The 10,624-nt window shown below is 30.7% G+C and overlaps 1 pseudogene; it reads left to right on the top strand.

Moving 5' to 3' along the window:
• The first annotated feature begins 956 nt into the window (after window positions 1–956).
• On the top strand, window positions 957–3,410 carry LOC107487819 (uncharacterized; annotated as a pseudogene).
• Window positions 3,411–10,624: the final 7,214 nt, after the last annotated feature.

Genomic DNA, 10,624 nt, shown 5'->3' with positions numbered 1-10,624 from the left:
ATTTGCCACATCATTCTTTTGTATTAACATAGAATATTTCAGTTCATAGATGTGTATTTTTGTTACATTTTTAAATAATTTAAAAATATTTTTATCGATTACACAATTTAAAAATATTTTTGCCAATAATAAAATAAGTTGAATATATTTTTAGTAATTTATCCATTTTACAAATATTCTAATTTTTAACAAATTTTATTTGTTAAATTAGATGCTAAAATTATATTTATTAGACAAACAAATCATTATGTCGAATTGTTCTATTAAAGATTAACAAATTTAGTTAAATAAATTCCAATTATTCACATAAAAATAAGGAATTACTATATTAAATTATTTCACATTTTATAATATCTAATTAACTTGTCTTGACTTTTGTTGCAAAATACTTTTATAAAAATTGATCTAACCTAAATCGATTTATTCTAGGAGTTTAAAACTATATAAATTGGTCCAGCGGCGGAGCTTAATTCAGACAGGGGCCATGGCCCCCCCAAATATTTTATAAAAAAATTAGTAGTACTTCATCAAAAATAAAGAATAGCTCAATTGGTTTAGATGCCTTACTATAACTTAAAGTATCCAGGTTCAATTTAGTGAGTGGACAAATAAAAAAAGATAACTATAAAAACACGCTACTTCCTTCGCTTACGGCCTATGCTGTGCTTTACTTTTTTATTCAACAAGCAACACTCCCTTTACCTTTAAGTTCAAATATAAAAAATTAGGTATTTTTTATTTATTTAATTTAATATTATTTTATATTTTACTATTTATTTAATTTAATTTTTTATATGATAAAAAATATTATAATATTTAATAAGTATTGATATAATTGTATTTTTATAAATTGATAAAAAAATTCAATAAATATTATAAATTTTAATATTTATCCTTCTAACTTTTTTTTTACATATTTTACAGAATATATATTCAAATTTTCATACAAAATAATGATGAAAAATCAAAGAATTGATGCATTTTTTAAGATGAAGGCTAATATTCAAGAAGGGGAACATATAACTTCTACAATATCAACACATGTAGATAGTTCTTCTACTATAATGAATCACGAAAAAAGTGAGATACAACCTTCAAAAGTTCAAAGAGTTGCATCTGATGAGTTTGATCTTAATTCTTTGGAATGAGACCCTGGAAAACGGCTTCAAATTTGGCAATATCACCTAAACCAGAGAGATGAGGTTAGACGGGCTTATCTTAAATGGGGTCCATATCAAAAGCATCTTGACAATTATCCTTTATCTAGTACGAAGCATTCAAGACGATTTCAATATGCTTGGTTTGGTATTTTTTCTTCATGGTTAGAGTATTCACCTTCTGAAGATTCTGCATATTGTTTATTTTGTTATTTGGTTAGCAAAAAATCCAGTGGACGAAATGGGTCAGATATTTTTATTAGTAAAGGGTTTAGAAATTAGAAAAAAGTTAATGATGGAAAGAATTATGTTTTTCTTAAACATATTGGAGATCTTTGCTCACTACACAATAATGCAGTTGGAGCATGTCTAGATTTATTGAATCAGGCAAGTCACATCCAAAATGTAATTGAGGATCATACTTCTGAGGAAATTCAAAAGAATCGATTGCGCCTAAAGTCCTCCATTGATGCAACTCGTTGGCTTGCATTTCAAGCTTGTGCTTTCAGAGGCCATGATGAGACTCCAGAATAAAAAAATCGAGGTAATTTTCTTGAAATGATAAAACTCATAGCATCTTACAATGATGAAGTTGCAAGAACTGTGTTAGAAAATTCTCCATATAATGCTAAATATACTTCACATCAAATTCAAAAAGAAATCTTGCATATACTCTCAAACAAGGTGAGAAAGCATATTTGTGAGGAAATTGGAGATTCCAAGTTTTGCATCGTAGTAGATGAAGCTCGTGATGAATCCAAAAGAGAACAAATGGCACTTGTTTTGAGATTTGTTGATATACATGATTTTATTCAAGAGCGTTTTCTTGATCTTGTACATGTCAAAGATACTACATCATTAACTCTAAAACAAGAATTGTGCGGCATTCTTTCTCGACATGGTCTTGATGTCTCTAATATTCGTGGTCAAGGATATGATAGCGCCAGCAACATGAGAGGAGAATGGAATGGGTTACAAGCATTATTCTTAAAAGATTGTCCTTATGCTTACTATATCCACTGTTTTGCTCATCGATTACAACTTGCATTAGTTGCTGCATCAAGAGAAGTTATTCCTGTGCATCAGTTTTTTTCAAAATTGACTTTCATCGTCAACATCATTTGTTCTTCTAGTAAGCAACATGATGAGTTACATGCTGCCAAGACAGATGAAATTGTCCATTTATTAGAGATTGATGAACTTGAAACTGGTAAAGGGGCAAATCAAATTGGTACTTTGAAATGAGCAGGTGATACTCGATGGAGTTCTCATTTCTCTTATGTTTGCAGTTTGATAAATATGTATGGTGTAACGTTGACTGTTTTACAAAAGATTATTGTTGATGGATCAACTTATTCTCAGCGTGGTGATGCAGATAGTGCTTACAATATCTTGACCTCATTTGAGTTTGTATTGATCTTGCATTTGATAAAAGATATAATGGGAATAACTGATATTCTTTGTCAAGCTTTACAAAAGCAGTCTCAAGACATAGTTAATGCTGTGCAACTAGTTCATTCTACAAAAACACTTATCCAAAGCATGAGAGATGATAGATGGGAGGAATTATTAAAAAATGTGAAATCATTTTGTGAGCAACATGATATTCTAATTCCTAATTTAACTGCTTCTTATGTTGCAAGGCAAGGACGCTCGCGTCACCAAAAAGATCATATTACAGTTGAGCATTATTTTAGAGTGGAGATATTTTTAGTCACAATTGATAAGCAATTATAAGAGTTAAATAGCAGATTTAATGATCAAGCAATGGATCTACTAAGTCTGAGCTCTACTCTCATGCCTAAGGATGCTTACAAAAATTTTGACATTGCTAAGATTTCTACTCTTGTTGATAGCTACTATCCTGAAGACTTTACTGAACAAGAGAAGATTAATTTGCCTTTTCAGCTTCAGCATTTTATTCTTGATATTCGTCAGCATCCAGAAATGAAGAATTTGTCAACTATTCATGAACTGTGTAGATGTTTAGCAGAAACAAAAAAGTCAAAAGTGTATTACTTGATTAATAGATTGATTCGTCTGATATGAACTCTTCCAGTTTCTACAGCTACTACAGAGCGATCATTTTCAGCAATGAAAATAATAAAGACAAGGTTAAGAAACAAGATGGAGGACGACTTTCTTGCGGATAGTTTGGTTATTTACATTGAGAAAGAAATTGCTGAAAAGTTTAGTTCTGATTCAATTATTGAAGATTTTAAGTCATTAAAAACTCGAAGAGTACCATTATAAACTATTTTATATTTTTTATCTGTAGAATTANATTTTATGTTAAATTTTCGGCCCCTAAAATTTTGTTTCAAGCTCCGCCACTGATCGATCCCTATCAAAATAATTTACTAGGGTATAACTAAACCAATTTAGCCAAAAATAATTTAGATGAAAAAAGGATTAAAATAAAATGGTGTAATTTTAAACTGATTTAGTAGGGATAAAAATACAAGCTAAAATCGAATTAAGACAAATAAATTTATAAAGAAGACAACATCTATAAATAAGTGAAATCGTATTGTGTATAATCTGTGTGTAATTTTAAAATATTTGAAGAAAATTTTTTAATACTAGTTCATTATAAGGACAAAATTAAAAAAAAAAGAAAACTAGAAAGGGCAGTAAATCTAGTAACAAAGATTCGCTCAATGTTTTTGTTCGTCTATCTATAAATTTTGTAGAATTGCAAAATATTATACTGCAAAAATTTGGAATTTGTGAAAAAAAGCAAACAAAAAAAATATTTCTTTAAGATTCTTATTACTACCTATAAGAATTTTGTGAAATATAATTATTTTGTGATAGAGAATTATAATCACTTGTAAATGTTGTTTTACCGTCAGAAAAATTTTTTTAGATGAACATGTCTAAGTTGTATGTGAAATTTGAGGATATGGTTGAGAGTTTTAGAGGATTAGCTCCAAATTTCAAAACTGTTGCTTTGAGTAGAATTTCTACTTTAAAGCCTGTGGTTGCATTAGATGTAATATTGGTGGCATTCTCATCATTTGCTGTTGATTTAAATCACGATAATAACAATGGTTGTGACATAAAAAACAATCATATATATACTTAATAAACTTGTGATTATGATGTCAAATACTTATAATATCATCCCTACTGTAGACATTGTAGATGTAGATTCGAAAGAAGATGTTATGCAGAATCATAACGAGGACAAAGAGCCTGCCATGATAGGATTTAAGATTTAACAACTAATACTCGACATCTCTGGATCCACCCCTACAATCCTTGTGTCCACCTCTGTGTCCACTAGTGCCACAATTTGGAGGGCGAACGATCCTTTTCGCCCGCTAGTAGGAGTGGCAAACAAGCCGAAATATGTCATGTCGGGTTAGAAATTTGATGTCGTTATAATAAAAATGTCTACTTAACATGCACCACCTAATCCGTGGGTTTTGATGGGTTTCGGCAGGGAGTGTTTGCTCGGCAGACCCATCATTTTTTTTAGGTTATAATTTGGATTATGTTTTATGTATGATTGACTAGAGACTTGAAGATGTTTAATTATATGCTTTGGACAGTGTTGATTTTATTATTTTGTTTCAAAAAACTTGGTTGATAATTATGTTTATTAGATATTTAGAATTATAAAGACTTTAATGTTTGTAAATTTAAAAATTATAATTTTTTTATGTCTTTAAAAATTATAAGTTTGTTGAAATGGTTGTAAAATTATATATATTATTTAATATTTAATGGTTTAATAATTAAAAAAAAAGAATTGGCAGGTTTATCCCACCAACTCGTCGTTAGGTAGGATAGGATAGAATTTCGGGGCCGTCTCACTAAGGACGGGGCAGGCTAGCCCGTTTGCCACCCCTACTCGTTGGGCAATAGAGATCTCATCCTCTACATATGTGTCTGTATCTGTGCGGTCTGCAGAATAGTGATGTGGCAAAGGTATTCTGACAAATGCTGAAGGTGGTGTCCCGCTTAATCCGAAAAGGCCATCATAAGAACCAATGGGAGGCTTATTGAGGTCTACGTTGAACTGTGGTACAACCTCATCCATACATGGCTTGCAATAATTGTCGCCATTATCTTATAACATTACATCAATCTCATTTAGGAATGCATAACTCTCAAACTGCTGCTCGATGTTCCATGGATTACCAAGCCACGAAAACATCAACTGGATCGGGCTAGATAATAATTCACCCCCGCCGTCACTGGCCACTTGATTGCTAGACCCTGCCTTAAAGATTTCACCTCCACCTACATCACCACCCATGCCATCTCCACCTCTATTACTGCCTATATCATCTCCACCTCCATGATCTCTACTGCCATCACTGCCCATGTCATGCCCACCACCTCCACATGCACTTCTATCTCTCTGAGGACGTCATCTGCCACGAACACCACCATATCTGTCTTGATCCCCGCTTCTACCTTCACTAGCTACCACCCTATTTATTCTCAGCAATCGATATTCATGGTCAGTGGCTTGTGTCCTAACACGACTACACTGACCACTATAGTAAAGTTTCTTAAGGATGTTATCACCCTCAATAACATATGATATATGTCCTCTAGTATCTCTGAGTGCACTATGCACAACCTTTGCCACTTGAAGTGTAGTGTATGTCATCCACCTAAATTATATAAAAAAAAAAGAGAAAACACTTACATATATAAGTTTAAAATAATGACACATTTTAATAATATAATACAATAAATTTTAAGACTCACATCAACAGCCTACAGCAAATCAAGCCTTTAACTTTGTCTAAATGCTTCTAGAATCTCTTTGGTCAATACCTGCACTATATCTTGACCACCTACAATTTCATATATAAAATTTTAAATCTTGCACAAATTTGATATATACACATAATTAAATACAATATTACTGAAATAATTACCTAAATGTCAATGATCACATGAATGTATCATAATCATGTAGCCTCATAGTAAAAAACTGCTAAAATATCCACGATTGAAGTAGCTACAGTGGACCAGCAAGATATACGATATTTCAGTTGGTTTGTTGGTACATGCATCGGTACAACTATGAAAGATAACAAACCCCAAATTGTATCTTTCTAACTCTTGAAGTCTGGCTATATAAGGCAACCACCTAGTGTGCGATCATGCTCTAAACTTGTTCCTAAACAGTTAAAAAGACAATAACATCATGATGTATGATCAAACATACACCCTAATAGTATCTTCACTTGTATCAGGAAGGAGCAATGTAAATCTCTCTTAAAACCATGTGTAGGCAATAGTGAATTTGTTGACTCCGTAGGGAATCAAACTCATGGTGGTATCCCACTGAAAATGTGCTACTTAAAATCTGTGAGGCATCTACTGACATATTCATCATCAATTAGAAGCTTAAATTGATAAGCCACATCCTATTGTATGATAGTACATTTATCGAACGACATATGAAGTGTGTGCATCTGAGGACGCCACCATTCAATAAAAGTCCTAATTAGAGGTTCATTGAGTTTAAACCAATGGTCATTGAGCCTAGCTATGTGGTACAGTCCACCAATTTTCGAGTAGAAAATGATACGGTTGTGAAGAGTCATACTTTGTTGTCTCCTAATGGTCTTAATACAACAAGTCAACTATATTATATAGCAATATTTTCACAATCAAAATCAATATTCCACAGTAACTACTCAAATTACACAACAATCATTCAGACTATAAAAATTTGTTTCATTCAACCATAAAATTTAAAAACTATTATAATTTGTGATAAATACTAATTTAATTACAAATTCTAATTTAAAGTGGACAACATCTATAGCAATTCTAAACTAATATAAAACAAATTTACTTTTATTTTATAAAAAATTTATCCCAACTAATAGCTTTGTACAATATATACCACAAAATCCTATTCTATTTAGTCTTATCTATAATTACATCAACACAATCACAATCATTGTAAAACAAATACGTTAAGAATTAATTTTTATTCTAATATGAAAAAAGAAATTGTAAACACTAACATGTTTGTGTATACGTTCAGTAACATGAATGACACCATTCAATTGGTATAGACGATTCCTTTCATCTCTATTTTTCATTATGAACACTTTTCATATGTGACCAGTCGAATTCTGTCAAAAAAGTTGGTGAAAAAGTTAGAATGATAAATAAGTGAATAAAATCGAATTATATAACCGTATCTCATGGTAAATCAATACAAGTCAAATTGATTTATATAGAAGTCATGTTTCTAGTAAATCGGTTTAATAAAACCGAATTTTGCAGCAATTTTTCTCATGCTAAATCGGTGTAACGTAAAATAATTTATGTCAAATTCTTTATCACTCACTAAATTATTTTGACGAAGACCGATTTACATAGTGATATGGTTAATCGGTTAAACTTCAAATGATTTACTATGATATACTAAATCGTTTGAAGTGAGATTGATTTATACAAGAACAATTTTAAAATAAAAGTCAAAATAAGACAAATAATATTTATAGTCAAATATTAAAATTATCATATTAATTAGTTATTTCAAAAGGTAAGCTATATCATTTTTCAGCTAAAAAATATGAAGTTTAAACTAATTTGATAACCAAAAAAATAGTGAAAATTAAAATTTAGATTTTGTTAAGAAAAGGCTACAAACTAAAAAAAATCATAAAACAATTACAAAGTTTAAATATTTATTATGTTGTTTATTAATTTTTTAATAACCACAATAAAATTCCTTAAAACTTGTTAACTTAAACTCTTTATCTGACAAATGTTTTTTAAAAATTGATTTAAATTGTTAAATTGTTAATTGTAAATTTTGAATAAAAGAAAAAATAAGGAGAGCGTGGAGATAAGAGTATGACAGCTAGCCAGGGATTGAAGCAAAACCAATAAGAAGGGACCGATACTTTGCACACGTGCGTTGGATGGGACCACATGCGTCGATGTGGGCGCCACAGCCACGTGCACCCATGTACTCTGAAATATAATACTCATAGCTCTATCCTATTGAAAATAAATAAATGTTTCCATCCACGTTCTATTGAGTGACTGATCATATATTTAAATCCGAATGAGTGGGGTACTGTTAAATATTTATATTTGGAAATTAAGTTATTACAGGCTTAACTACGGAAAAGGGTATTTGAGCAACTTTTTCTTTCTCTCTTTCTTTTTCTATGTTTATGAAACGGACAAGGGATGGTGCATGGTAGTACTAGTAGTGTCTTCAATGGCGGAAGAGAGCACGTGGGGGTGGGGTCCATACTCCCCCTACAGACAATAGATCGATTGAGTCCTTGGAAACATAATTAGAAAACACATTTAGTTAAAATTGCAAATACAAATAAGCTAAAAGAATATATCGAAATTAAATTCTAAAAAAAACAATAGTTTAGTATATTTCATTTTGGTCTATGTTTAAATAGTATTGAGATTACCACCGCAACAAATACCCAAATAAGTAGTGGCAACAGCTAATCCTAATCCACGTGTTTTTCAGTCGTCCCATTAAATTCCAGGGTCCATGCTCTCGGTACAAGTAGGATTAGGTCAATACACATTATTTTCTATTTCTTTGGGGCTTACAAGGCTCAAGGAGAGATAATTATCTCTTGCTAGAAAGAGACTTGATGAGCGATTGGGAACATTTCCAAGTCCATTACGGGAAGACACTAATTTTCTAATGGAAACAAACAACATCATTTGACCCAGTTTCACGTGAAGCATTTAACATTAAAAAAAGCCAACTACTCCATTAGCTAATAAGGACACATCTCTATATTATACGTCATGTCTTAGTGCACCGAGGAAGGACTTTTCAATTTCAATTAAAGAAAGACTGATTATAATTTGTACATTCCTAGTAGCACGATTGGTACAGCATTCTGGTGGAACCGTGGAAACAAAAGATACTTTAGTTATGGACGAGATTTTTGTATATGGATCGCGAATTTAATGTTTTTAACAAAACCCTATTAATAATGTGTCTAATTTTATTCATCTAAACATCCCCATGTCAATACTCTTAATGTTATATTTATATTCATAATTTTTGTTCGTTTGTAATTCTCATATGGTCAGAGAATACCCCAATTATTACTATCGTAATTTTAGCTTGAACCCAAAAAAAACAAAGTGCACTTGGAAATAAGAAAAAAAAAGTAACGGTATATCATATTATATAATCGAAGTTACGTAACCAGAATTTAATCTATAATGGATGGTGGTAACTGGAATAAAACAACTCATAAAGTTCACTTGTTTATCTAAAAGTAACCAATTACATACATCACATTATTTTGGCGACTAAATTAATGGCCTAAACATTTTTCATAAAAGAATATGATGATCCAAAATCGAAGGTAGCTAGCCTCTCGGCAGCTTCTTACCAAAACCTTGAGTTAACAGAAAACGCCATAAAATATTAAAAGGTTCAATATGTGGAGGTTGATGCTTCAAGTACCAAGAGATATTGGAGTTGCATTCGAGTTAAGGGTTCCTGCTTGCCCACGTAATACTGGGCTTGCTAGGCCCATTTATTCTATTTAACGATTTGGAAAGATAAAAGGGTCACTCTGAACTCTGAAGAAAAAGCCACAAAAGGCCCGAAGAGATGTTCTGTTGCAAAGGAGAAAAAAAAATTAGAGAGACTAATTTTTACAATATCAAAAAAAAAAAGTAAATTAAATTAAAAATAACTTCAATAAGTACAAATAACAATAAATGTATTTAATAAAATTATTTTAAAAATTTAAAAATGTTATAATAGACATTAATGTAAAAATTAAATTTAGATATTAATTAATATAAGATTATATTAAATTTTTTAATTTTAATAAATACAAACTATCTTTTAAAAACTCTATCTTAAATATTTATAAAAATATTTTTATTTTTTAAAAACTATAAATATGAAGACATAATATTCTTTTATTTATCAAAAGTAAAATACAAAACTTGTACTTTCAGAAAGTCTCTATAACTTTAGACTTTTTCATATTATATTAGACGAAAAAAAAAATATAGAGCGAGTCTTAGACAGTTAGACTCTGATTGGCTCAGTTGGCTTCCTCCGCAGCAATACCATCATATCATATAATTCCTTGTACATCTGTAGCTTCCTGAAATAAATAATATTGGAAGAGTTTCTGGTATGCTATTCACTTTATTGGAATTTCAAACTTCTAAGTACGGACCAGTAGCAGGTTGAAATTTTGTTTTTTGTACCGGGCTAAATTACTAAAATGTACGTCCTATGGGTGTTAAAAAGACAAAAATAGGCAGTTTATAGTATATATATTTTTTTTGGTGCATTTGTTACCGGCTTATTGCTATACACCCAAAATAATAATAATAATAATAATAATAATAATAACAACTTTTTTTCAATTTTTCCCTAAAACTTCAACTGCCCCAATCTATTCGTTGCGGTATGTTCAACACCAATAGAAGATTTAAAATAATTAAGAAAGCCAAAA

This window comes from Arachis duranensis, chromosome 5 (assembly GCF_000817695.3).
Source record: "Arachis duranensis cultivar V14167 chromosome 5, aradu.V14167.gnm2.J7QH, whole genome shotgun sequence".
Classification (NCBI taxonomy): Eukaryota; Viridiplantae; Streptophyta; class Magnoliopsida; order Fabales; family Fabaceae; genus Arachis; species Arachis duranensis.
The sequence above is the reverse complement of the archived record's forward strand: the minus strand, read 5'-3'. Positions and strand labels throughout refer to the sequence as shown.